The sequence below is a fragment of the Chionomys nivalis genome, chromosome 16 (assembly GCF_950005125.1).
Source record: "Chionomys nivalis chromosome 16, mChiNiv1.1, whole genome shotgun sequence".
Classification (NCBI taxonomy): domain Eukaryota; kingdom Metazoa; phylum Chordata; class Mammalia; order Rodentia; family Cricetidae; genus Chionomys; species Chionomys nivalis.
This window is the reverse complement of record NC_080101.1, coordinates 65,828,610-65,854,674: the sequence shown is the minus strand read 5'-3', so window position 1 is coordinate 65,854,674 and position 26,065 is coordinate 65,828,610. Positions and strand designations below refer to the sequence as shown.

The following is a 26,065-nucleotide window of genomic DNA, read 5'->3' as shown; positions in this document are numbered from 1 at the left end:
CCAAGGTCCCATCAAAATTCTTCACAGATCTTGAGAGGACAATAATCAACTTTATATGGAAAAACAAAAAACCTAGGATAGCCAAAGCAATCTTATACAATAAAGGAACTTCTGGAGGCATTACCATCCCTGACTTCAAACTCTATTACAGAGCTACAGTAATGAAAACAGCGTGGTACTGGCATAAAAACAGAGAAGTCGACCAATGGAATCATATACAAGACCCGGATTTTAACCCACAAACCTATGAACACCTCATTTTCTATAAAGGAGCTAAAAGTATACATGGAAGAAAGAAAGCTTCTTCAACAAATGGTGCTGGCACAACTGGATGTCAACCTGTAGAAGAATAAATATAGATCCATATCTATCACCATGCACAAAACTCAAGTTCAGATGGATCAAAGAACTCAATATCAATCTGAACACACTGAGCCTGATAGAAGAGAAAATGGGAAGTACCCTACAACATATGGGCACAGGAGATCGCTTCCTATGTATAACCCCAGCAGCACAACATTAAGGACAATATTGAATAAAAGGGACCTCCTGAAACTGAGAAGTTTCTGTAAAGCAAAGAACACTGTCACTCTGTCAGTGTCCATGTGGGTCCAACATAGATTCCCTAACCCGGCTGAAACGGAGTCGCGAGGAATAAAACTGACACAGCTTACAAGGTCATCTTGGAAAAGGCCAGAATGAATCTTTATTCCCGGAACATCTTATATCTACATCCAGTGCGGGGGGGGGGGGGGGAGGAACCCCTTAGGCTGTCTCCTAGGCAACCAGGTGCCTGGGCTTAGGTCACATCCGCATCTAGCAGTCAGGTAGGACATAAATTAGCATCTCTATAAGACATCCTCTTAGTTACAAAAGGAAGGAAGCACCGAACCTCTGAAATTCTTGAGTCATCAGCTTTAGCCAACATCTCTCCTCAGGTAATCCACATTCTAACAAAAGAAACTAGGAGCAGCACATCCTGACTTTTGTTAAGGAGGCGACAGCTTGTCTGCAGAGCTATGTGCCTAGCTCAGACCAGGCTAATGGCTACTGTGCCAAACCGAAATATGGGCCCACAATCCACTCTCTCTTATTAATTTTAATAACATGCCATGTTCCTCTTTTTGGGTCTGGCTTACCTCACTCAGGATAGTGTTTTCTATTTCCATCCATTTGCATGCAAAATTCAAGAAGTCATTGTTTTTTACTGCTGAGTACTATTCAAATATGTATATATTCCATACTTTCTTCATCCATTCTTCCATTGAAGGGCATCTAGGTTGTTTCCAGTTTCTGGATATTACAAATATTGCTGCTATGAACATAGTTGAGCATACACTTTTGTTGTATGATAAGGCATCTCTTGAGTATATTCCCAAGAGTGGTATTTCTGGTTCTAGAGGTAGGTTGATCCTGAATTTCCTGCGAAACCGCCACACTGCTTTCCAAAGTGGCTGTACATGTTTGCATTCCCACTAGCAATGGATGACAGCTAACATTAAATTAAACGGAGAAAAACTCAAAGCCATCCCACTAAAATCAGGAACACGACAAGGATGTCCACTCTCTCCATACCTCTTCAATATAGTGCTTGAAGTTCTAGCAATAACAATAAGAAAACATAAGGGGATCAAGGGGATTCGTATTGGAAACAAGAAGTTAAACTTTCGTTATTTGCAGATGATATGATAGTATACATAAGCGACCCCAAAAACTCTACCAATGAACTCCTACAGCTGATAAACACCTTTAGTAATGTGGCAGGATACAAGATCAACTCCAAAAAATCAGTCGCCCTCCTATACACAAAGGATATGGAAGCAGAGAGGGAAATAAGAGAATCATCACCTTTCAGGATAGCCACAAACAGCATAAAATATCTTGGGGTAACTCTAACCAAGGAAGTGAAAGATCTATTTGACAATAACTTTAAGGCATTGAAGAAAGAAATTGAAGAGGATACCTGAAAATGGAAGGCTCTCCCTTGCTCTTGGATTGGGAGGATCAACATAGTAAAAATGGCAATTCTACCAAAAGCAATCTATAGATTCAGTGCAATCCCCATCAAAATCCCATCAAAATTTTTCACAGATCTGGAGAAGACAATAATCAACTTTATATGGAAAAACAAAAAAACCCAGGATAGCCAATACAATCTTATACAATAAAAGATCGTCTGGAGTCATTACCATCCCTGACTTCAAACTCTATTACAGAGCTACAGTATTGAAAACAGCTTGGTATTGGCATAAAAACAGAGAAGTCGACCAATGGAATCGAATAGAAGACCCAGACGTTAACCCACAAACCTATGAACACCTGATTTTCGATAAAGGAGCTAAAAGTATACAATGGAAAAAAGAGAGCATCTTCAACAAATTTTGCTGGCAGAACTGGATGTCAACCTGTAGAAGAATGAAAATAGATCCATATCTATCACCATGCACACAACTCAAGTCCAAATGGATTAAAGACCTCAATATCAGTCCAAACACACTGAACCTGATAGAAGAGAAAGTGGGAAGTACTCTACAACACATGGGCCCAGGAGACCACTTCCTACGTATAACCCCAGCAGCACAGACATTAAGGGTATCATTGAATAAATGGGACCTTCTGAGACTGAGAAGCTTCTGTAAAGCAAAGGACACTGTCACTAAGACAAAACGGGAACCCACTGACTGGGAGAAGATCTTCACCAACCCCGCAACTGACAAAGGTCTGATCTCCAATATATATAAAGAACTCTAGAAACTAGACCGTAAAAGGCTAATCAACCCAATTATAAAATGGGACACTGAGATGAACAGAGAATTCTCAACAGAAGAAGTTCAAATGGCCAAAAGACACTTAAGGTCATGCTCTACTTCCTTAGCGATCAGGGAAATGCAAATCAAGACAACTTTAAGATACCATCTTACACCTGTCAGAATGGCTAAAATAAAAAAAAAAAACAATGATAGCCTTAATTTCTTTTTTATGATAAGAGAACGGCAATGGGTTGATGAATTTCCTTTGCATCAAAATGCCTCTGAGGAGATTCAGAATTACTATGCCATCTTCTCAGTAAGGGATTACAGTCAACCAACTAGATAATGACCACTGGGTACCCGTTATGTGTGCTGGTAACTAGATTATTCTTTTTAGGAAAATTGAATTCATAATATTATTTTTTTTATCAGAAAACTGTTCTCATTCCAGGCAGCATCTATGCCATGTTTATCTTTTGAGCATTCTATTCTGATGCTTGGATAAATGTGTGTATGCTACTGTTCATAATTGCCAAGTCTACCACAAGTAAAGCACTGGCAGTCTTCTCAGCCATAGCAAGCCATACGGTAAGATGGCCAATAGTTAGTACATGGCAGTGCAAACTGTGATATTGCCCTTTCTGATACCAGTGTTTGGTATTACACTGGTTTATTCTTTATTAAACATCAATTTGAAATTGACATTTGTTAAGAACATGTGATTTAACTTATATCATATTAGAAAATTACCCACTAGATGTATGATGTGAGAGAAAAATTGAATGAACATAAAGTAAAAAAAGAAAAATATTATCCATTTAGATCTTTCAGAATCTAAGGTGTTGAGAAGCCTAGCAAACCCTTCTTCAGAGATTCTTAGAATCACTATCTTCTGTTTTCTCAGATATAAGGTTGGAACACAACTGGGGTTTGTTTGTTCTTTGTGTTCATTTCCAATGTATATACCTCTTGGCACTATTACTCTTCTCACATAATAATGCTGCTTAGCTTAACTGAGTTTTTATTTCATAGTATAATAGACTTTTAGAGTCTATTGTCTCAAAAAGACACCATCATTACATGTTTATGAGATTGCTTGTAATGTATTGTTTTGGGTGATATTAACTTTTGTGAAGAACACTACATTCTTCTGTTGAGAATTCTCTATCTGTATCCCATTTTTAACTGGATTATTTGGTATTTTGGTGTTTAGTTTCTAGAGTTCTGAGATTAGCCCTCTCTCTGATATATGGTTGGTAAAGTTATTTTCCCATTCTGTAGGCTGTCATTTTGTCTTATTTACCATATCCTTTGCCTTACATTAGCTTCTCAGTTTAAAGAGTTTCCATTGTTGCTCTCAGTGTCTGGCAACTGGGGTTATTATATTTAGGATGTGGTCTCCCTGTGCCCATGCATTCAAGTTTTCTTCCCAGTTTCCCTTATATCTGTGGTTAGTTATCTTTGATCCAGTTGGCCTTATTTTGTGCATGTCAATAGATATTCTTCTACATGTTGCAATCCAATTATGTTGCAAAACATGTCATGAAGCTTCTGAAAACCTCCATCCTATTCCTTTGTTCTCAGCAAATTGGAGCTGAAAGGGGTTTCCTTATCATTATTATTGAATATTACATTGTTGTTGTTGTTATTGACCCCTGTTCTGTAGTCTGTCCTATTGATTTCAGAAAACCAGATTCTCACTGGCTCATAGACATAATATTGTGGATAAATTACATAACTTATTCAAAGGTCATTTTTTCTAGACTAATACAATTACCTCTACCCAACTCATACTTTGTTGTGAAAACTGTTAAATAGCTGAGTAAGAAAAGTTTAAATGTCATACAAAATTGACATTTGTATAGTTAACCTTGTTGCTCTTGGAGCTGTTCTCTCTCACATATTCTGTCCCATGGAGTTCAGTGTTGTAGGATGAGTATCTTTCTCTAAGTTTTTTGTTAAGGATTATACATTCTTTCAGACTTACAGATAGTTATGCTCAGTTGGATGATTTTACATATTCTCAGGTAAATAAATACTCTAGGCCTTGCCTCTTTTTTCAGTACTATTAATGCATATTTTAGTTGCTACTAAACATCTTAATCCCTTCTCTTAGGGGCATAAAGCACATTAAAGAATACACTAGGGGCTTGAGAGGTGGCTCAGTGGTTAAGAGCACTGACTGCTCTTCCAGAGAACCTGGGTTCAATTCCCAGCACCCACATGGTGGCTCACAACTGTCTGAAGATCTAGTTCCAGGGGATCTGACACCTTCACATCAATGAATATAAAATAAAGTTAAATAAACCATTAAAAAAAAGAATACACTAACACCGACCTAAGGGATTCCCCAACCTGATGGAGAACAAAGCACATAAAAGATGAAACTACAAAATGAGACAACTTCTTAAGAGAAACAGAAATAAAATGCTGGAATGTATTGAGAAGATACAGTGTATCTTAGCTCAGAATAGTTATAGTGTGTTAAACTCTGAACAAAATGGGGGGAAAGAAAAAAAAGCATATTAAAACTAGTAAAAACCGCAGTGGGAGGGGAAGCAGGCCCCTGCTGCTGGGGTTGCAGTCTCTGCTTGTGATCTCCTGGACCTGCTCTCCCTGCCCCCTATTTCCCTTGGTCCCGGGCTCATTGGGGCCACCAGGAATCCCTGCATAGGTGCTGAGAAGTCCCATCTGGATGGGTGAGTGTGTGCTATCCTGGGGCGCACTGTCCCGGTAGAGAGCACAAACGCCCCCCCCCAGCTCCTGCTGCAAGGCTTTCTTTCCTACACACCCGCCCCCCACCCCGACCCCCAAGCCTGCCTTGTCTGCAAGGTCCTTTACTGTGGAACAGTTTCCTGCCCTTTCACTAAGGCTACCAACCCAGAGCAGTGAGGGCCTGACTAGAGGGCAGGCCTCAAGGTCCCCGCCAGGGAAAGCGGGCCCCCGCTGCTGGGGCTGCAGTCTCTGCTGTGATCTCCTGGACCTGCTCTGCCTGCGCCCTACTTCCCTTTGTCCCTGGCTCATTGGGGCATCCAGGAGTTCCTGTGTAGGTGCAGAGAAGTTTCATCGGGACAGGTGAGTGTGTGCTATCCTGGGGCGGACGGTCCCGGTAGAGAGCACAAACGTCCCTACACTAAGGCTACCCTACCAGAGCAGTGAGTGCCTGCCTAGCGGGCAGGCCTCAGAAACCCCCGAAAGGGAGTGCAGGCACCTCCAGCTTGTACTGCAGTGTCGCCTGTGTTCTACTCGACCCTGCCCGACCCCTTGCATTCGGCCTTCTTTACGCGGGTCATTGGAATACCACGCATCCAGGTTTTGGTGTTGAGGAGTTCATCTGCAAGGGAACGGTTCCTGCCCCTACACTGAGGAGATACACCTAGAGAGTTAGTCACAGCAAAGACTGGTCCAAGACATCAGGCCTCTCCTGGCTCCATTTGAAGGAAAAGATGGGCAGGCGCCAATGCAAGAATTCCCCCAACAACTTGAAAGGCAACGTGACATCACCAGGATCCAGGAATCCCGAAATGAGAAGTGTACACCCTAATCCAGAAGAATTAGAAGAATTCAACTCAAAAGTGAATCTTATGAAAATAATAGAGGACCTTAAACAGGAGGTGAAAAACTGCCACAACCAATTAGAGATTACAAACAAAAAGGTAGAGGAAATGAATAAATCTCTCAAAGATACCCAAGAAAACCAAGAGAAACAAGAAAAAGTAATCAAACAGGTAAGGGAAACGGTTCAAGACTTGAAGAATGAAGTGGAAGTAATAAAGAAAACACAAACCGAGGGAAGGATGGAGATGGAAAATTTGAATAAACGAACAGGAACTACAGAGACAAGTACCACCAACAGATTACAAGAGATAGAAGAAAGAATCTCAGACACTGAAGATACCATAGAGAAAATAAACACTCTCATCAAAGAAAACAGCATAACCAACAAATTCTCATCACAAAACATTCAGGAAATCTGGGACACAATAAAAAGACCAAACCTAAGAATAATAGGGATAGAAGAAGGAGAAGATCTACAGCTCAATGGTCCAGAAAATATATTTAATAAAATTATAGAAGAAAACTTTCCCAACCTTAAGAAAGATATTCCTTTGAAGGTCCAAGAAGCATACAGAACACCAAATCGACTGGATCAAAAAAAAAAACATCTCCTCGTCATATAATAATCAAAACACAAAACATACAGAATAAAGAAAGAATATTAAGAGCTGCAAAGGAAAAAGGTCAAGTTACCTATAAAGGTAAACCTATCAGACTTACACCTGATTTCTCTATGGAAACCATGAAAGCCAGAAGGTCCTGGATAGATATACTGCAGAAACTACGAGACCATGGATGCAAGCCCAGACTACTATACCCAGCCAAGCTCTCATTCACTATAAATGGAGAAAACAAAATTTTCCAGGATAAAAACAAATTTAAACAATACGTAGCCACAAATCCAGCCCTTCAGAAAGTAATTGAAGGAAAATCACAAACCAAGGAGTCCAACAATGCCCACAATAACTCAGACATCAATGACCCTTCACCAGCACAACTTGAAGAAGGGAAACACACAAACTCTACTACCAAAAGAAGGAAAGAAAGAAAGAAAGGAAAAATGACCGGAGTTAACAACCACTGGTCATTAATATCACTTAATATCAATGGACTCAACTCACCTATAAAGAGGCACAGGCTAAGAGATTGGATACGAAAACAGGATCCAACATTCTGTTGCTTACAAGAAACACACCTCAACCACAAAGACAGACATCTACTCAAAGTAAAGGGCTGGGAAAAGGTTTATCAAGCAAACGGACCTAAGAAACAAGCAGGTGTGGCCATACTAATTTCTAAGAAAGTTGACTTCAAACTAAAATCAATCAAAAGAGATGGAGATGGACATTTTTTACTCATAACAGGAACAATTCACCAGGATGAAGTCTCAATCCTGAATATCTATGCCCCTAATATAAAAGCACCCACTTATGTAAAAGAAACGTTACTAAAACTCAAGGCAGTCATCAAACCACACACACTAATAGTAGGAGATTTCAACACTCCTCTCTCACCAATGGACAGGTCAATCAGACAGAAACCTAACAGAGAAATAAGAGGATTAAGGGAGGTAATGAATCAAATGGACTTAACAGACATTTTTAGAACATTCCACTCAAATAAGAAAGAATATACCTTCTTCTCTGCAGCTCATGGAACCTTCTCGAAAATAGACCACATACTCGGTAACAAAGCAAACTTACACAGTTACAAAAAAATATCGGTAACCACCTGTGTCTTATCAGATCACCATGGATTAAAGTTAGAATTCAACAACAATGCTATCCCCAGAAAGCCTATGAACTCATGGAAATTGGACAGTCAACTACTGAACCACACCTGGATCAAGGAAGAAATAAAGAAAGAAATTAAAGTCTTTCTTGAATTCAATGAAAACGAAGACTCAACATACTCAAACCTATGGGACACTATGAAAGCAGTGCTAAGAGGAAAGTTCATAGCATTAAGTGCCCACATAAAGAAAACGGAGAAAGCACACATTGGAGACCTAATAGCCCACCTTAAAGCTTTAGAAAGAAAAGAAGCAGACTCACCTAGGAGAAGTAGAAGACTGGAAATAATCAAATTGAGGGCTGAAATCAACAAAATAGAAACACAGAAAACAATCCAAAGAATCAATGAAACAAAAAGCTGGTTCTTGGAGAAAATCAATAAGATTGATAAACCCCTATCCAAACTAATCAAACGGCGGAGAGAGAATACGCAAATTAACAAAATCAGAAACGAAAAGGGAGACATAACCACAGACACAGACGAAATTCAGAGAATCATTAGATCTTACTACAAAAACCTGTATGCCACAAAACTGGAAAATGTAAAAGAAATGGACACTTTTTTAGATAAGTACCATATACCAAAGTTAAACCAGGACCAGGTGAACAATCTAAATAGACCTGTTAGTCGCGAAGAATTAGAAGTTGTTATAAAAAACCTTCCCACCAAAAAAAGCCCAGGTCCAGACAGCTTTAATGCAGAATTCTACCAGAACTTCCAAGAAGACCTAATACCTATACTCCTTAATGTATTTCACAATATTGAAACAGAGAAGTCATTGCCAAATTCCTTTTATGAAGCTGAAGTTACTCTGATACCAAAACCACTCAAAGACACAACCAAGAAAGAGAACTACAGGCCAATCTCACTCATGAACATCGACGCAAAAATACTCAATAAAATACTGGCAAACCGAATCCAAGAACACATTAGAAAAATTATCCACTATGATCAAGTAGGCTTCATCCCAGAGATGCAGGGCTGGTTCAACATACGAAAATCTATCAATGTAATCCATCATATAAATAATCTGAAAAAAAAACCCATATGATCATTTCATTAGATGCGGAAAAAGCATTTGACAAAATTCAACATCCCTTTATGATAAAGGTCTTAGAGAGATTAGGAATACAAGGGTCGTTCCTAAATATAATAAAAGCTATTTATAGCAAGCCGTCAGCTAACATCAAATTAAATGGAGAGAAACTCAAAGCTATTCCACTAAAATCAGGAACACGACAAGGTTGTCCACTCTCTCCATACCTCTTTAATATAGTGCTTGAAATTCTAGCAATAGCAATAAGACAACATAAGGGGATCAAAGGGATTCAAATCGGAAAGGAAGAAGTTAAACTTTCATTATTTGCAGACGATATGATAGTGTACATAAGCGACCCCAAAAACTCCAGCAAAGAACTCCTTCAGCTGATAAACACCTTTAGTAGCGTTGCAGGATACAAGATCAATTCCAAAAAATCAGTTGCCCTCCTATACACTAAGGATAAGGAAGCAGAGATGGAAATCAGAGAAGCATCACCCTTCACGATAGCCACAAATAACATAAAATATCTTGGGGTAACCCTAACCAAGGAAGTAAAGGATCTATTTGACAAGAACTTTAAGTCAATGAAGAAAGAAATTGAGGAGGATACCAGAAAATGGAAGGATCTCCCTTGCTCTTGGATAGGGAGGATCAACATAGTAAAAATGGCAATTCTACCAAGGGCAATTTATAGATTCAATGCAATCCCCATTAAAATCCCATCAAAATTCTTCACAGATCTTGAGAGGACAATAATCAACTTTATATGGAGAAACAAAAAACCCAGGATAGCCAAAACAATCTTATATAATAAAGGATCGTCTGGAGGCATTACCATCCCTGACCTCAAACTCTATTACAGAGCCTCAGTATTGAAAACAGCTTGGTATTGGCATAAAAACAGAGAAGTTGATCAATGGAACCGAGTAGAAGACCCTGATTTCAACCCACAAACTTATGAACACCTAATTTTTGATAAAGGAGCTAAAAGTATTCAATGGAAAAAAGAGAGCATCTTCAACAAATGGTGCTGGCAGAACTGGTTGTCAACGTGTAGAAGAATGAAAATAGATCCATATCTATCACCATGCACAAAACTCAAGTCCAAATGGATTAAAGACCTCAATATTAGTCTGAACACACTGAACCTGATAGAAGAAAAAGTTGGAAGTACTCTACAACATATGGGTACAGGAGATCACTTCCTACGTTTATCCCCAGCAGCACAGACATTAAGGGCAACATTGAATAAATGGGACCTCCTGAAACTGAGTAGCTTCTGTAAAGCAAAGGACACTGTCACTAAGACAAAAAGGCAACCCACTGACTGGGAGAAGATCTTCACCAACCCTGCAACAGACAAAGGTCTGATCACCAAAATATATAAAGAACTCAAGAAACTAAACTTTAAAATGCTAATGAACCCAATAAAAAAATGGGGCACTGATCTGAACAGAGAATTCTCAACAGAAGAAATTCAAATGGCCAAAAGACACCTAAGGTCATGCTCAACCTCCTTAGCGATAAGGGAAATGCAAATTAAAACAACTTTGAGATACCATCTTACACCTGTCAGAATGGCTAAAATCAAGAACACCAATGATAGCCTTTGCTGGAGAGGTTGTGGAGAAAGAGGCACACTCATTCATTGCTGGTGGGAATGCAAACTTGTGCAACCACTTTGGAAATCAGTGTGGCGATTTCTCAGGAAATTTGGGATCAACCTACCCCAAGATCCAGTAATACCACTATTGGGAATATACCCAAGAGATGCCACATCAAATGACAAAAGTATCTGTTCAACTATGTTCATAGCAGCATTGTTTGTAATAGCCAAAACCTGGAAACAACGTAGATGCCCTTCAATGGAGGAATGGATGAAGAAAGTGTGGAATATATACATATTAGAGTACTACTCAGCAGTAAAAAACAATGACTTCTCGAATTTTGCGTGCAAATGGATGGAAATAGAAAACACTATCCTGAGTGAGGTATCCCAGACCCAAAAAGAGGAACATGGGATGTACTCACTCATAATCGGTTTCTAGCCATAATTAAAAGACATTAAGCATATAATGTGTGATCCTATAGAAGTTAAATAAGAAAGTGAACCCAAAGAAAATCATATAGTCATCCGCATGGAGAGGGGGAAGTAGACAAGATTGCAGGGCAAAAACTGGGAACTTGCGGGTGAGGTGGCATGGGGCAAAGGGGAAATGGGATGAGAAATATGAGAAGGGGAGGATGGGAGGAGCTCGGGGGATTGGGATGGTTGGGATATAGGAAGGATGGATATGGGAGCAGCGAAGTATATATCCTATCTAAGGGAGCCATCTTAGGGTTGGCAAGAGACTTGACTCTAGAGGGGTTCGCAGGTGTCCAGGAATATGTCCCCAGCTGGTACCTTGGGCAACTAAGGAGAGGGAACCTGAAATGACCCTATCCTATACTGATGAATATCTTGCATATCACCTTAGAACCTTCATCTGGCGATGGATCGAGGTAGAGACAGATTCTTAATTTGGAGCAACGGTCTGAGCTCTTAAGGTCCAAATGAGTAGCAGAAGGAGGGAGAACAAGAGCAAAAAATCAGGACCACGAGGGATGCACCCACCCACTGTGACAGTGGAACTGATTTATTAGGAGCCCACCAAGGCCAGCTGGTCTGGGACTGAATAAGCATGGGTTGATTCCGGACTCTCTGAGCATGGCGGTCAATGAAGACTGATGAGAAGCCAAGGACAATGGCACTAGGTTTCAATCCTAATACATGAACTGGCTTTGTGGGAGCTTAGCCTGTTTAGAAGCTCACCTTCCTGGACGTAGATAGAAGACCTTCGTCTTCCCGCAGGGCAGAGAATTTGGACTGCTCTTCAGTATCGAGAGGGAGGGGGAATGGTGTGGGGGGAGGAGAAGAGGAGTGGGGCTAGGGGGAGGGGAGTGGGGGGAGGGGGCAATATTTGGGAGGAGGGGAGGGAAATGGGAAACGGGGAGCAGGTGGAAATTTTAATTAAAAAAGAATAAAAAATTAATAAAAGAAAAAGAAAAAAAAAAAAAACCGCAGTGGGAGGTGATATGACTAAGACAGAATAGGATACAAGTGCCAGTTCAGAGTATGAGGAAACCATGGCGCTTGTGAAGGGACAAAAGCAAATGCTGAAGGCAAATCACAGCACATTTTATATGCTATTTTCCCTAAATGTACTACAGCGAAAACCAAATTTCCCTTCCCTTCTTCCCTACTATTTTCTTTCCAAGCAGCAAGTCCTTTTCTGCCTTTGCTTCAGATCAGACTTCAGCATGTCTTTGGTCTTGACCCAGTGGACCTGGCACAGGCTTGGTACTCTCCTGAGATCTTGTATTGCTTACTCCTTTCTCCCACACCTAAAATACTTTACTTTCTTCACCTTTTAAGTTCTGTCCTATTTAAAATCCAATTCAAATTATTTTTTCTTTTTTCAAAATACTATTTAAAATTCCTTGGACTAGATTTGTATCTTTTATCTTTTCCAATAATTTTTAAAGAGTTTACTACATTGATCATTAAAAATTTGAAGTAGCAGAGAGATGGCTCAGTAGTTAATAGCACTGGTTGCTGTCAGAGGAGCCCGGTTCCATTCATGGTGCCCACATGGCTTACACCTATCTGTAATTACAGTTCCAGGAGGTCCAGAGGCATTGCATGCAAATGATTCACAGACATATATGTAGGCAAAGCACCTGTACACATAAATCAGATTTTTAAACATACTAAGGTGTCCTAATCTTACTGATTTGCTATGCTAGCTATCTATTTAAAACTTTCAGCATTCTATAACTTACCCAGTGTAAGCTTCTTTTATGACTTAATTTCGGATTCTCAGGTGCTTTTTATGCTGTTATTTGGTTTGGGTTTTCCTCATGGTGCTAGCAACTGAACCCTGGGGTTCTTGATGCCTACATTTCCAAGTGAGCAACACCTTCTGCCACAATTTTGAACTAAAGATCATGTCTTCTGATTTCTAACTTTTGTACTTTTTTTAAGATCTCTCCCTCCCACCCCTTTGGTTTTTTAAGACAGGGTTTCTTAGTGTAACTTTGGAGCCCATCTTGGAAATTTCTCTGTAAAACAGGCAGGGCCTTGAACTACAGAGATCTGCCTGCCTCTGCCTCCTGACTCAGGCGCCACCACGACCGGGATAACTTTTGTACTTTTTAATGGAATAATTATGCCACATTTTCCTCTTGTTTTGAGAATATGTTTCTCTTACTTAGTCAGAAATTGAAATAGTTAAATTGAACCAAAGTAATACATGAAATATTTCAAGCATTCCAAACACTTAGGTCAGAATCTTAATACATTGTTTGTCCCCTAGATTTCTTTCAGGTATCTTGTAAAATTTGAATTTTTAAGCATTTCAGATGGGTTTTTCATGTACATTTTATTTTTTATAGGTATGGGAAAATTGAGGCCACTCGCATAATACTAGAGAAAGAAAAGTGCAATCCAAACTTTTTAAATTGCCAACTCAGTTCACCTCTTCACTTTGCTGCTGGAGGGGGACATGAAAAATAGTGCAGATCCGCCTAACCCACCCAGACATTGACAGAGTAAGCTATTTTCTGTTTTTATATTTTAATTTTCAGCAACTAACAAGTAGTGGTGTTGTTATTTAAAAATGCTATAAAGTCCCAGGCGGCAGCTGCAGCCAGCGCAGTGGCCCTAGTGGTGAGGGCGATGCGGCTGGGAGAGCCAAGTGGTGGTGGGTTCCCAAAAGCAGGTTGGCATGTGTAAACAGGCTGTGGTAAAAGGCACATAGACACAGAAAATAGGCATAAACATTTATTAAAGGAGAGAGGGAGGGAGGGAGAGAGAGAGAGAGAGAGAGGGAGGGAGGGAGGGAGGGAGGGAGAGAGAGAGAGAGAGAGAGAGAGAGAGAGAGAGAGAGAGAGAGAGACCGGGATAGACACGTGTGCACACGTGAGAGAGGAACAGTAAGAGAGAGAATTTTCAGACAGGTAGTCAGAGGTCGCTGGGAGTGGGTGTGGTTTGTCCCTTAAAGGCACAAGCGACCAAAGAATAACAAGTGGTACAACAATATTTAACTGTATACTTAACATGTCAACTAACACCAACAAATTTTACTATATAAAATATAATGTATATATTAACTGTGCTTTTAATCATAAGTCTTGAATTGTTGTTATGATAAAATACATTTCACTTAAAATGTATTGTTTTAACAACTTAGATGCAAAGTTCTTAGCATTCAATGCATTTATATTGTTATATTTAGTCATTGCATACATACATCTCCAGAAAATATTTAAAATTCATTCTGCATCTTATTTCCCTCCAAATATCTTTTTTTAATTGAAAAAAAATTTCCGCCTCCTCCCAGCCTCCCATTTCCCTCCCTCTCCTCCCACTCCTCTCCCCCTCCCCATCCCTCTCCAGTCCAAAGAGCAGTCAGGGTTCCCTGCACTGTGAAAAGTCCAAGGTCCTCCCCCTCCATCTAGGTCTAGGAAAGTGAGCATCCAAACTGGCTAGGATCCCACAAAGTCAGAGCAGGAAGTAGGATCAAAACCCAGTGCCATTGTCCTTGGCTTCTCATCAGACTTCATTGTTCACCATGTTCAGAGAGTCTGGGTTTATCCCATGCTTTTTCAGTTTCAGTCCACCTGGCCTTAGATCAGTCCCTCTGTCTCAGTGGGTGGGTGCACCCTTCACGGTCCTGACTTCCTTGCTCATGTTCCCTCCTTCTGCTCCTCATTGGGACCTTGGGAGCTCATTCCAGTACTCCAATGTGGGTCTCTGTCTCTATCTCCATCCATCACCAGATGAAGGTCCTATGGTGATATGCAAGATATTCATCAGTATGGCATTATGATAGGGACATTTCAGGTTCCCTATCCTCAGCTGCCCAAGGAACTAACTGGGGACATCCCCCTGGGCAATTGGGAGCCCCTCTAGGTTCAAGTCTCTTGCCAACCATAAGATGGCTCCCTTAATTAAGATATATGCTTCCCTGCTCCCATATCCATCCTTCCTTTATCCCAACCATCCCAATCCCCCAAGTTCCCCCCATCCTCCCCTTCTCAATTTTCTCTTCCCATTTCCCCTTACCCCGATCCCACTCCACCCCAAAGATCCCAATTTTTTGCCCAGCAATCTTGTCCACTTCCCATATCTAGGACGTAACTATATGTTTTTCTTTGGGTTCACCTTATTTAGCTTCTTTGGATCACAAATTATAGACTCGATGTCCTGTATTTATGGCTAGAAACCAATTATGAGTGAGTACATCCCATGTTCCTCTTTTTGGGTCTGTGACGCTTCACTCAGAATAGTGCTTTCTATTTCCATCCATTTGCATGAAGAATTCAAGAAGTCATTGTTTTTTACCGCTGAGTAGTACTCTAATGTGTATATATTCCACACTTTCTTCATCTATTCTTCCATTGAAGGGCATCTAGGTTGTTTCCAGGTTCTGGCTATTACAAATAATGCTGCTATGAACATAGTTGAAATAATGCTTTTATAAGATGATAGGGCATCTCTTGGGTATATTCCCAAGAGTGGTATTGCTTGGTCCTGGGGTAGGTTGATCCCGAATTTCCTGAGAAACCGCCACACTGCTTTCCAAAGTGGTTGCACAAGTTTGCATTCCCACCAGCAATGGATGAGGGTACCCCTTTCTCCACAACCTCCCCAGCAAAGGCTATCCTTGGTGTTTTTGATTTTAGCCATTCTGACAGGTATAAGATGATATCTCAAAGTTGTTTTGATTTGCATTTCTCTGATCGCTAAGGAGGTTGAGCATGACCTTAAGTGTTTTTTCGCCATTTGAACTTCTTCTGTTGAGAATTCTCTGTTCAGTTCAGTGCCCCGTTTTTTAATTGGGATAATTAGCATTTTAACGTTTAGTTTCTTGAGTTTTTTATATATTTTGGAGATCAGACCTTTGTCTGTTGTGGGGTTGATGAAGATCTTCGAGTCAGTAGGCTGCCTTTTTGTCTTAGTGACAGTGTCCTTTGCTTTACAGAAGCTTCTCAGTTTCAGTAGGTCCCATTTATTCAACGTTGCCCTTAATGTCTGTGATGCTGGGGTTATACATAGGAAGCGATCTCCTGTGCCCACTTTCTTTTCTATCAGGTTCAGTGTATTCAGATTGTTATTGAGGTCTTTGATCCATTTGGACTTGAGTTTTGTTCATGGTGATAGATATGGGTCTAATTTCATTCTTCTCTACAGGTTGACATCCAGTTGTGCCAGCACCATTTGTTGAAGACTCTTTCTTTCTTCCATTGTATACTTTTAGCTCCTTTATCGAAAATCAGGTGTTCATAAGTTTGTGGGTTAAAATCCAGGTTTTCTATACGATTCCATTGGTTGACTTCTCTGTTTTTATGACAATACCAAGCTGTTTTCATTACTGTAGCTCTGTAATAGAGTTTGAAGTCAGGGATGGTAAGGATGGTAATGCCTCCAGAAGTTCCTTTATTGTTTAAGATTGTTTTGGCTATCCTGGGTTTTTTGTTTTTCCATATAAAGTTGATTATTATCCTCTCAAGATCTCTGAAGAATTTTGATGGGACTTTGATGGGGATTGCATTGAATACATAAATTGCCTTTGGTAAAATTGCCATTTTTACTATGTTGATCTTCCCAATCCAAGAGCAAGGGAGATCCTTCCATTTTCTGGTATGCCCCTCAATTTCTTTCTTCAATGCCTTAAAGTTCTTGTCAAATAGATCTTTCACTTCCTTGGTTAGAGTTACCCCAAGATATTTTATGCTGTTTGTGGCTATCATGAAAGGTGATGCTTCTCTGATTTCCCTCTCTGCTTCCATATCCTTTGTGTATAGGAGGGCGACTGATTTTTGGAGTTGATCTTGTATCCTGCCACGCTACTAAAGGTGTTTATCAGCTGTAGGAGGTCTTTGGTGGAGTTTTTGGTGTTGCTAATGTACACTATCATATCATCTGCAAATAATGAATGTTTAAATTCTTCCTTTCCAATTTGAATCCTTTGAACCCATTATGTTGTCTTATTGCTATTGCTAGAACTTCAACCACTATATTGAAGAGGTATGGAGAGAGTGGACAGCCTTGGCGTGTTCCTGATTTTAGTGGGATGGCTTTGAGTTTCTCTCCTTTGAATTTGATGTTAGCTGTGGGCTTGCTGTAAATAGGTTTTATTATATTTAGGTACGACCCTTGTATCCCTAATATCTCCAAGATTTTTATCATAAAGGGATGTTGAATTTTGTCAAATGCTTTTTCAGCATCTAATGAAATGATCATATGTTTTTTTTCTTTCAGTTTATTTATATGATGGATTACATTGATAGATTTTTGTATATGAACCAGCCCTGCATCTCTGGGATGAAGCCTACTTGATCATAATGGATAATTTTTCTAATGTGTTCTTGGATTCGGTTTGCCAGTATTTTATTGAGTATTTTTGCGTCGATGTTCATGCGTGAGATTGGCCTGTAATTCTCTTTCTTGGTTTAGTCTTTGTGTGGTTTTGGTATCAGAGTAACTGTAACTTCATAAAAGAAATTTGGCAATGACTCTTCTGTTTCTATATTGTGAAATACATTAAGGAGTATAGGTATTAAGTATTTTTGAAAGTTCTGGTAGAATTCCGCATTGAAACCATCTGGTCTTGGGCTTTTTTTCGGTAGGGAGGTTTTTGATAACAGCATCTAATTCTTGACGAGTAAGAGGTCTGTTTAGATCGTTCACCTGGTCCTGGTTTAACTTTGGTATATGGCATTTATCTGAAAAAGTGTCCATTTCTTTTACATTTTCCAGTTTTGTGGCATACAGGCTTTTGTAGTAAGATCTAATGATTCTCTGAATTTCCTCTATGTCTGTGGTTATGGCCCCCTTTTCATTTCTGATCTTATTAATTTGCATATTCTCTCTCTGCCATTTGATTAGTTTGGATAAGGGTTTATCAATCTTGTTGATTTTCTCCAGGAACCAGCTTTTTGTTTCATTGATTCTTTGGATTGTTATCTGTGTTTCTATTTTGTTGATTTCAGCCCTAAGTTTGATTATTTGCAGTCTTCTATTGCTCCTAGGTGAGTCTGATTCTTTTTTTTTCTAGAGCTTTCAGGTGGGCTGTTAAGTCTCCAATGTGTGCTTTCTCTGTTTTCTTTTAGTTGGCACTTAGTGCTACGACTTTCCTCTTAGGACTGCTTTCATAGTGTCCCATAAGTTTGAGTATGTTGTTTCTTTATTTTCATTGAATTCGAGGAAGACTTTAATTTTTTTCTTTATTTCTTTCTTGATCCAGATATGGTTCAGTAGTTGACTGTTCAGTTTCCATGAGTTTGTAGGCTTTCTGGGGGTAGTATTGTTGTTGAATTCTAACTTTAATCCATGGTGATCCGATAAGATACAGGTGGTTACTAATATTTTTTTGTAACTGTGGAAGTTTGCTTTGTTACTGAGTATGTGGTCAATTTTCGAGAAGGTTCCATGAGCTGCAGAGAAGAAGGTATATTGGTTCCTATTTTGGTGGAATATTCTATAGATGTCTGTTAAGTCCATTTGATTCATTACCTCCATTAATTCTCTTATTTCTCTGTTAGGTTTCTGTCTAATTGACCTGTCCATTGGTGAGAGACGAGTGTAAGTCTCCTACTATTAGTGTGTACGGTTTGATGGCTGCTTTGCGTTTTAGCAATGTTTCTTTTATGTAAGTGGGTGCTTTTATATTAGGGGCATAGATATTCAGGATTCATCCTGATGAATTGTTCCTGTTATGAGTATAAAATGTTCTTCTCCATATCTTGAGATTGATTTAAGTTTGAAGTCAACTTTGTTATAAATTAGTATGGCCACACCTGCTTGTTTCTTTGGTCCATTTGCTTGATAAGCCTTTTCCCACTCCTTTACTCCTAGTAGGTGCATGTCTTTGTAGTTGAGGTGTGTTTCTTGTAAACAGCAGAATGTTGGATCCTGTTTTCATATCCAATCTCTTAGTCTATGCCTTTTTATAGGTGAGTTGAGTCCATTGACATTAAGTGATATTAATGACCAGTGGTTGTTAACTCCGGTCACTTTTTTGGTAGTAGACTTTGTGTGTTTCCCTTCTTCTGGTTGTGCTGTTTAAGGGTCTCTAGATGTCTGAGTTATTGTGGGCATTGTTGGACTCCTTGGTTTGTGATTTTTCTTCTATTACTTTCTGTAAGGCTGGAATTGTGGCTACATATTGTTTAAATTTGTTTTTATCCTGGAAATTTTTGTTTTCTTCATTTATAGTGAATGAAAGCTTCATTTATAGTAGTCTGGGCTTGCATCCACGGTCTCTTAATTTCTGTAGTACATCTATCCAGGACCTGCTGGCTTTCATGGTTTCCATAGAGAAGTCAGGTGTACGTCTGATAGGTTTACCTTTATATGTAACTTGGCCTTTGTCCTTTGCAGCTCTTAATATTCTTTCTTTATTCTATATGCTTTGTGTTTTGATTATTATATGGTGAGGGAATTTTTTTTTTTGATTCAGTCTATTTGGTTTCTGTATGCTTCTTGAACCTCCATAGGTATATCTTTCTTCAGGTTGGGAAAGTTTTCTTCTATAATTTTATTAAATATATTTTCTGGACTGTTGAGCTGCACTTCTCCTTCTTCTACTCCTATTATTCTTAGGTTTGGTCTTTTTATTGTGTCCCAGATTTCCTGAATGTTTTGTGATGAGAATTTGTTGGCCTTGCTGTTTTCTTTGATCAGTGCGTTTATTTTCTCTATGGTATCTTCAGAATCTGAGACCCTTTCTTCTATCTCTTGTATTCGGTTGGTTATGCTTGTTTCTGTAGTCTCTATTTGTTTACCTAGATTTTCCATGTCCATCACTTGATCCTAGATCAGGAGCAAGGCAGGATGTGCACTTTCAACACTGTGATGAAGCATGAGGGTGGAAATTTTACACCCTGTAGTTAGAGAAGTAAATGAAATAGATTTCCAGACTAGACAGGAAAAAGAAAAACTGCTTATTTGCAAGTGACATTATCTTATGTATAGGAAATCCTTAATTATCCACAGGATAACTCCCTAAACTAGTTAGTAAATTATTTTGGAAAAGTTACAGAGCACAAACTCAACACACAAAAATTTTATATTTCTATATATCAACAAACATAAAAGCATCCAGAGCTGCAGTGAAGGTAGCTCTGTCGTCTGTGCTTGCATCTGAGTTCAGTCCCCAGTGGCCATACAAGCCAGGCATGGTGGAACATACTTATGATCCCACTATGGAGTGGAGAAACATGGATCCCTAGGACTTGCTGACCACCCAGACCAGCCTAATTAGGAAGTCAAAGTCTTAGTGAAAGACTCTGTCTTAAAAATCAAGGTTGACAGTTCCCATGAAATGATACCTGAGGTTGAACTCACACACACAATAATAAGAAAATTAATAGATTCTTTAACTGGATGTCTAAAACATTGAAATACCTAAAAATAAAAGTCCACGATCCATACATGGAAAATAGAGTGGAAGGAGGGACTTGACTCCTACATATTGTCCAAATACACACATAATAAATAATTATGAAAAAAGTTTCACAGAAAGTACAAAACATTGGTAAAAAGTTAGTAAGACATAAATAGCTGCAAAGATATCCATTAATGTTCAATGACAAAGATATTTTATGTTTAGCTCACAGTATAGCAAATTGACCTACATATTTAGTAATGTAAACTAAAATATATCTATTCAAATAACACAATCATAAACAAAGAATAAAGTTGGGGTATTCACATTTCATAACTTAATGTCATGCTACAAGCTGTAGTAATCAAAGTATTGTGGTATTAGCATAAACATGAATGTGTGTAGACCAAAAGGTTAGAAATGGAAGTCCAGAAACATACCAATACATCTATGTCCCCTTGATATATTGACAATCATGACAAATCCATGTGATGGAGAAAGAGTAGCTTCTACGGGTGACAGTGGGATAGCTGTGTACACTTATACAAGCATCCGTGATTGCTTAGAAAACTGAACAGTTACTTTTTAAAATCTATGTATATGCTTGGGAAATGAACCCATACAAAAGGCAGGCACAGTAGTGCATATCTGTAATCTCAGCCCTCCCATGATATGATGGATGACAGAGAGAGACAGATAATCCCTGAGTGTTCACAAGTCAGACACCCTGGTGTATGCACTGGCAAACAACTAGAGACCCTGTGTCAAACAAGGTAGAAAACCTCACGTTCATATCTGCACTCATGAACATCAACACACAGTGTGGGGCGGGGATATGTATGCATTTCCATTTGATGAAGTAATTCTACTTTTAGGTATATACATGAAAGGTTTGAAAACAGGAACTGGGACACTTAAATGACATCATTTAGTGTATATTACTGTAAATTTAAACATTGAAAGCAACCTAAGTGTTGGTAAATGAGGGGACAAGAAAATGCAATAAATATACACATAGTGTTCAATGATTAAAAGAAATTAATTTGCAATATATGACACATGGCTGAGCCTTGAAAATATGCTAAGTGGATAAACAAGACCAAAGGATAAATGGTATATTACTCCATTTATGTTAGTTAAAGAATTAAATTTATAAAACCAGAAAACACATGAGAAACTACTAAAGCCCTTATGCTGGGGATAATAGGAGGCTTGTCTTGTTGTGTTTTATTTGATTGGGTTGTGGGGATTGGACCTGAGTCCTTTACCAGCTAAACATTACCTCTAATGATGAGCTGCATCCAGGCCAAACATTAATTTTCTTCAGGACTCTGTTCACTGTTCAAGTGATGTAAAGTCCTTAGGAATAGTGATTAGGGCATATCACTTATACTGAAAATATAATTAATGCCATTAGATTTTATGATTACAAATGATTAAAATAGTAAGTTTTATGGTATATACATTACCACAGTTTTTTAAATTGATTTTATTGAGGTATACATTTTTCTCTGCTCACCTCCCTTCTTCTCCCCTCCCCTTCAACCCTCTCCCATTGTGCCCATGCTCCCAATTTACTCAGGACATCATGTTTTCTACTACTTCCCATGTAGATAAGATCCATGTATGTCTCTCTTAGGTCCTCATTATTGTCTAGGTTCTCTAGGATTATGATTTGTAGGCTGTTTTTTTTTGCTTTATGTTTTAAAAACACTTATGATTGAGTACATATGATAAATGTCTTTCTGCATTACCTCACTCACTATGATGTTTTCTAGCTCTACCCATTTGCCTGCAAATTTCAAGATGTCATTATTTTTCTCTCCTGTGTAGTACTCCATTGTATAAATGTACCACATTTTCCTTATCCATTCTTTGATCGAGGGGCATTTAGGTTGTTTTCACATTCTGGTTATGACAAACAATGCTGCTTTGAACATAGTTGAGCACATGTCCTTGTGGTGCAATTGAGCATCCTTTGGGTATATACCCAAATGTGGTATTACTGGGTCTGGAGGAAGGTTGTTTCCTAATTTTCTAAGAAATTGCCACACTAACACCCAAAGTGGCTGTACCAGTTCACATCCCCTTCCCCCAGCAATACAGGAGTGTTTCCTTTACCTCACATCCTCTCCAGCATAAGTTGTCATCAGTCTTTTTGATCTTAGCCATTCTTACAGGTGCAAGATGGAATCTCAGAGTTGTTTTGATCTGCATTTCTCTGATGGCTAAGGATATTGAGTATTTCCTTTAGTGTCTGAGCCATTTTAGATTCCTCAGTTTGATGGAGGAAGGCCATTGGTTAAATAATAAAGAAACTGCTTGGCCCTCATAGGTTAGAACATAGGTGGGTGGAATAAACAGAACAAAATGCTGGGAGGAAGAGGAAGTGAGCTTAGACTCCATGCCTCTCCTCTCTGGGGCAGATGCGATGAAGCTCCGACCCAGGATGGACGTAGGCTAGAATCTTCCCGGTAAGCGCACCTTAGGGTGCTACACACATTATTAGAAATGGGCTAGTCCAGGTGCGAGGGTTAGCCGAGAAGAGGCTAGATATAATGGGCCAAGCAGTGTTTAAAAGAATACAGTTTGTGTGTTGTTATTTCGGGGCATAAGCTAGCCAGGCGACCAGGAGCTGGCACGGCAGGAACACAGCCCGCAGCTCCTACTACATCAGTTGAGAGATATCTGTTTAGGTCTGTACTCCATTTTTTTAAACTGGGTTATTTGTTCTTTTGATGACCAATTTCTTGAGTTCTTTGTATATTTTGGAGTTCAGCCCTGTCTGATGTGGGGTTGGTGAAGATCATTTCTCATTCTATAGGCTGCTGTTTTGTTTTATTGACCATGTCCTTTGCTTTACAGAAGCTTTTCAGTTTCAGGAGGTCCCATTTATTTATTGTTGCTCTCAGTGACTATGCTCCTGGGGTTATATTTAGGAAGTGTTCTCCTGTGTCAATGTGTTCAAGTGTACTTCCTACTTTCTCTTCTGTGAGGTTCAGTGTGGCTGGCTTTATGTTGAAGTATTTGATCCATTTGGGCTTGAGTTTTGTGCATGGTGATAAATATGGATCTATTTTATTCATCTACATCTTGATATCCAGTTATGCCAGCACCATTTGTTAAAAAATGTTTTCTTTTTTCCATTTTATATTTTTTTGCTGCTTTGTCAAAAATCAGGTTTTCATAGGTGTGTTATATAGTTTATACTTTCTTTTTGACTCTTATTGGTGTCTTTTTGCTTTGAAGAATAATCTTCCTGTTATCATGATTTCTAAAGAAAATTCTGCTTCTCTTGTTTTTTAAGCATTATGTAAGTGGAGTATTATAAGCTAAAAATAGTTTTATTTGCTTTATAAAAATCATTCTACAATAAAGACTTTATTTATGACTTATATTTGGAAATACTCAGACTATAATTGTTAACTATTTCCAAGTAGAAATATATGTATAGACCAGCTTTGCTAATATTTATTTATCCTATATGATACTTTGTTTAAAATGTAAGAAAATATTAGGCTTTTCCTTTAATATATTTGAAAGTGTAAAGTTAAAAACGTGCTTGCCTTAAACAAAGCTTATTTCAACTATGTTTGTCCTTCTAGGGATTGATCAATTTTGTCTTCCAGGTTCACTACTATATTTTATGAAGCATAGATAATAGGAAAATGTTTCTGAATATAAACATTTAGATAAACTGTGCTATAAATTATTAACATTATATACTGTGATCATATTTATAAATTAGCAAATTACAAACTACCTGTGGTCACAGTGTGCCTGCTGCCTGTTCTCATGCAGTCTGCAGGCTGAGGAGATTTTGTAGAACATCAGTAGTTTAATACATCATACTGTGGAAATTTATGAAGTTCAAATTTCCATATATATTTAAGAGATGCTGCTTTTATACTATAATGGAGTATTTACAACAGATGTGTGACTCATAAAGCTTAAAATATTATTGTTTGAACCTTAGAATCAAAGCCTGCCAACCCCTCCTCTAGAGCTTATATACACAATCATATAGCTATAGTTTATTATATTGAGTAAGAAAAAGTTGTATATTTTAAAAGTAAATTGTATGTTAATAATCAAATTATACATTTTTTCTTTTAAGATTGAAGACCCATTTCCTGAAGGGATTTTATACAGCTTCTGATACTAACCTGATAACACTGGCTAGCCTGCCATTACAAATAGTTAATGGGAATTATGAGAGTAAGAAACACAAACAAGGTTTCTTAAAGTGAGTATTTGTTCCAGTGCATGATTTATGATATCAAGATTCTCTTTAGCTAACACAGTTTTGATATTACTGCAAAGTGTTTATGCATGGTGGCACTTATTCATAATTAGTGAGTCTGAGGCCAGAGAATCACAAATCAGACCAGCCTGAGCTGTCTCAGAACACACTTTATCCATTGCTAGCCAGGCGTGGTGGCACCTACTCATAGTCAGTGAGCCTGAGACCAGAGAGTCGCAAATCAGACCAGCCTGAGCTGCATAGTGAGACCCTGTCTCAGAACAGACACACTGTTTATACATTGGTTTAGAATTAACTAATGCAAAACACTGAATAAAAGAAAAAGACAGCTATAAAACATTAGTTGTTTTTTGGTTAGTAAAGCATTTTTAAGTTTTACTTATGTTTGCTGTATTTGATATCATTTATCTTTATAGTTTTGCTTTATATTTATTTATTTTGTGTTTAAACAAGTTGGCTACAAATTTGACTTAATCAAAAACTGTGAGTCAGATAATTAATAACCCCACCATAGAAAATAGTTTAATGTTTAATCCTTGAGAGAAGCAGATTGAAACACATCTAAAGTTTTTATATTGTGATCTTTCAGTTTGAAAAGATTTTCTGCTTATTGAAAAACATTTCTCTAATTTGGTGATATTAAGACTGTAGAGCATTTTTTAAACATCATATTCAGCTTAAAATTTCCACTATTTAATGCCATTTGTTACAGAGGATTATTGTACTTCAGGTACTAAAGATGACTTATTTAAAGGATGTTGACATGTGTGGTTCCAGTGAAGAAAATCTGAAATCCACCATCCTATTACTAAACTGAAAAGTAAGGCGCCTCACTGGATAAATCTAATACCTCCATGAGCCCTAGGAAAGCTGCTCCAGAAATGGAAGAAACTATAGGCCATTTGTATTAGTGTTATAATGTGTAAATTCTTAATCCCAGAATTAAAAGTAAATTTTCTAGTTCACAGTGCCTAAAACTGAAAATAAAAAGATGTATTTATTTCTAGGAATACAAAGTCTTTTATTGAGTACTTTATGTATGCTGAATACTGTGGCAAAGTCATGAGGTAAAACTGAAATAATGTACTGTCCTTGCCCTTAAAGCACTTACCTTCTATTAGCCTAGACAATACTTGTGGATCTCACCTTATTTCTTTTTAATATTAAGGCCACAAGAGAAAAGTCCACTTGGGATAATATACACCATAACTTCATTCTTGTTTGG

The 26,065-nt window shown here is 38.4% G+C and overlaps 1 pseudogene; it reads left to right on the top strand.

Moving 5' to 3' along the window:
* Positions 1-26,065, top strand: part of LOC130887799 (krev interaction trapped protein 1-like) — a 55,204-nt pseudogene that overhangs the window by 24,179 nt on the left and 4,960 nt on the right.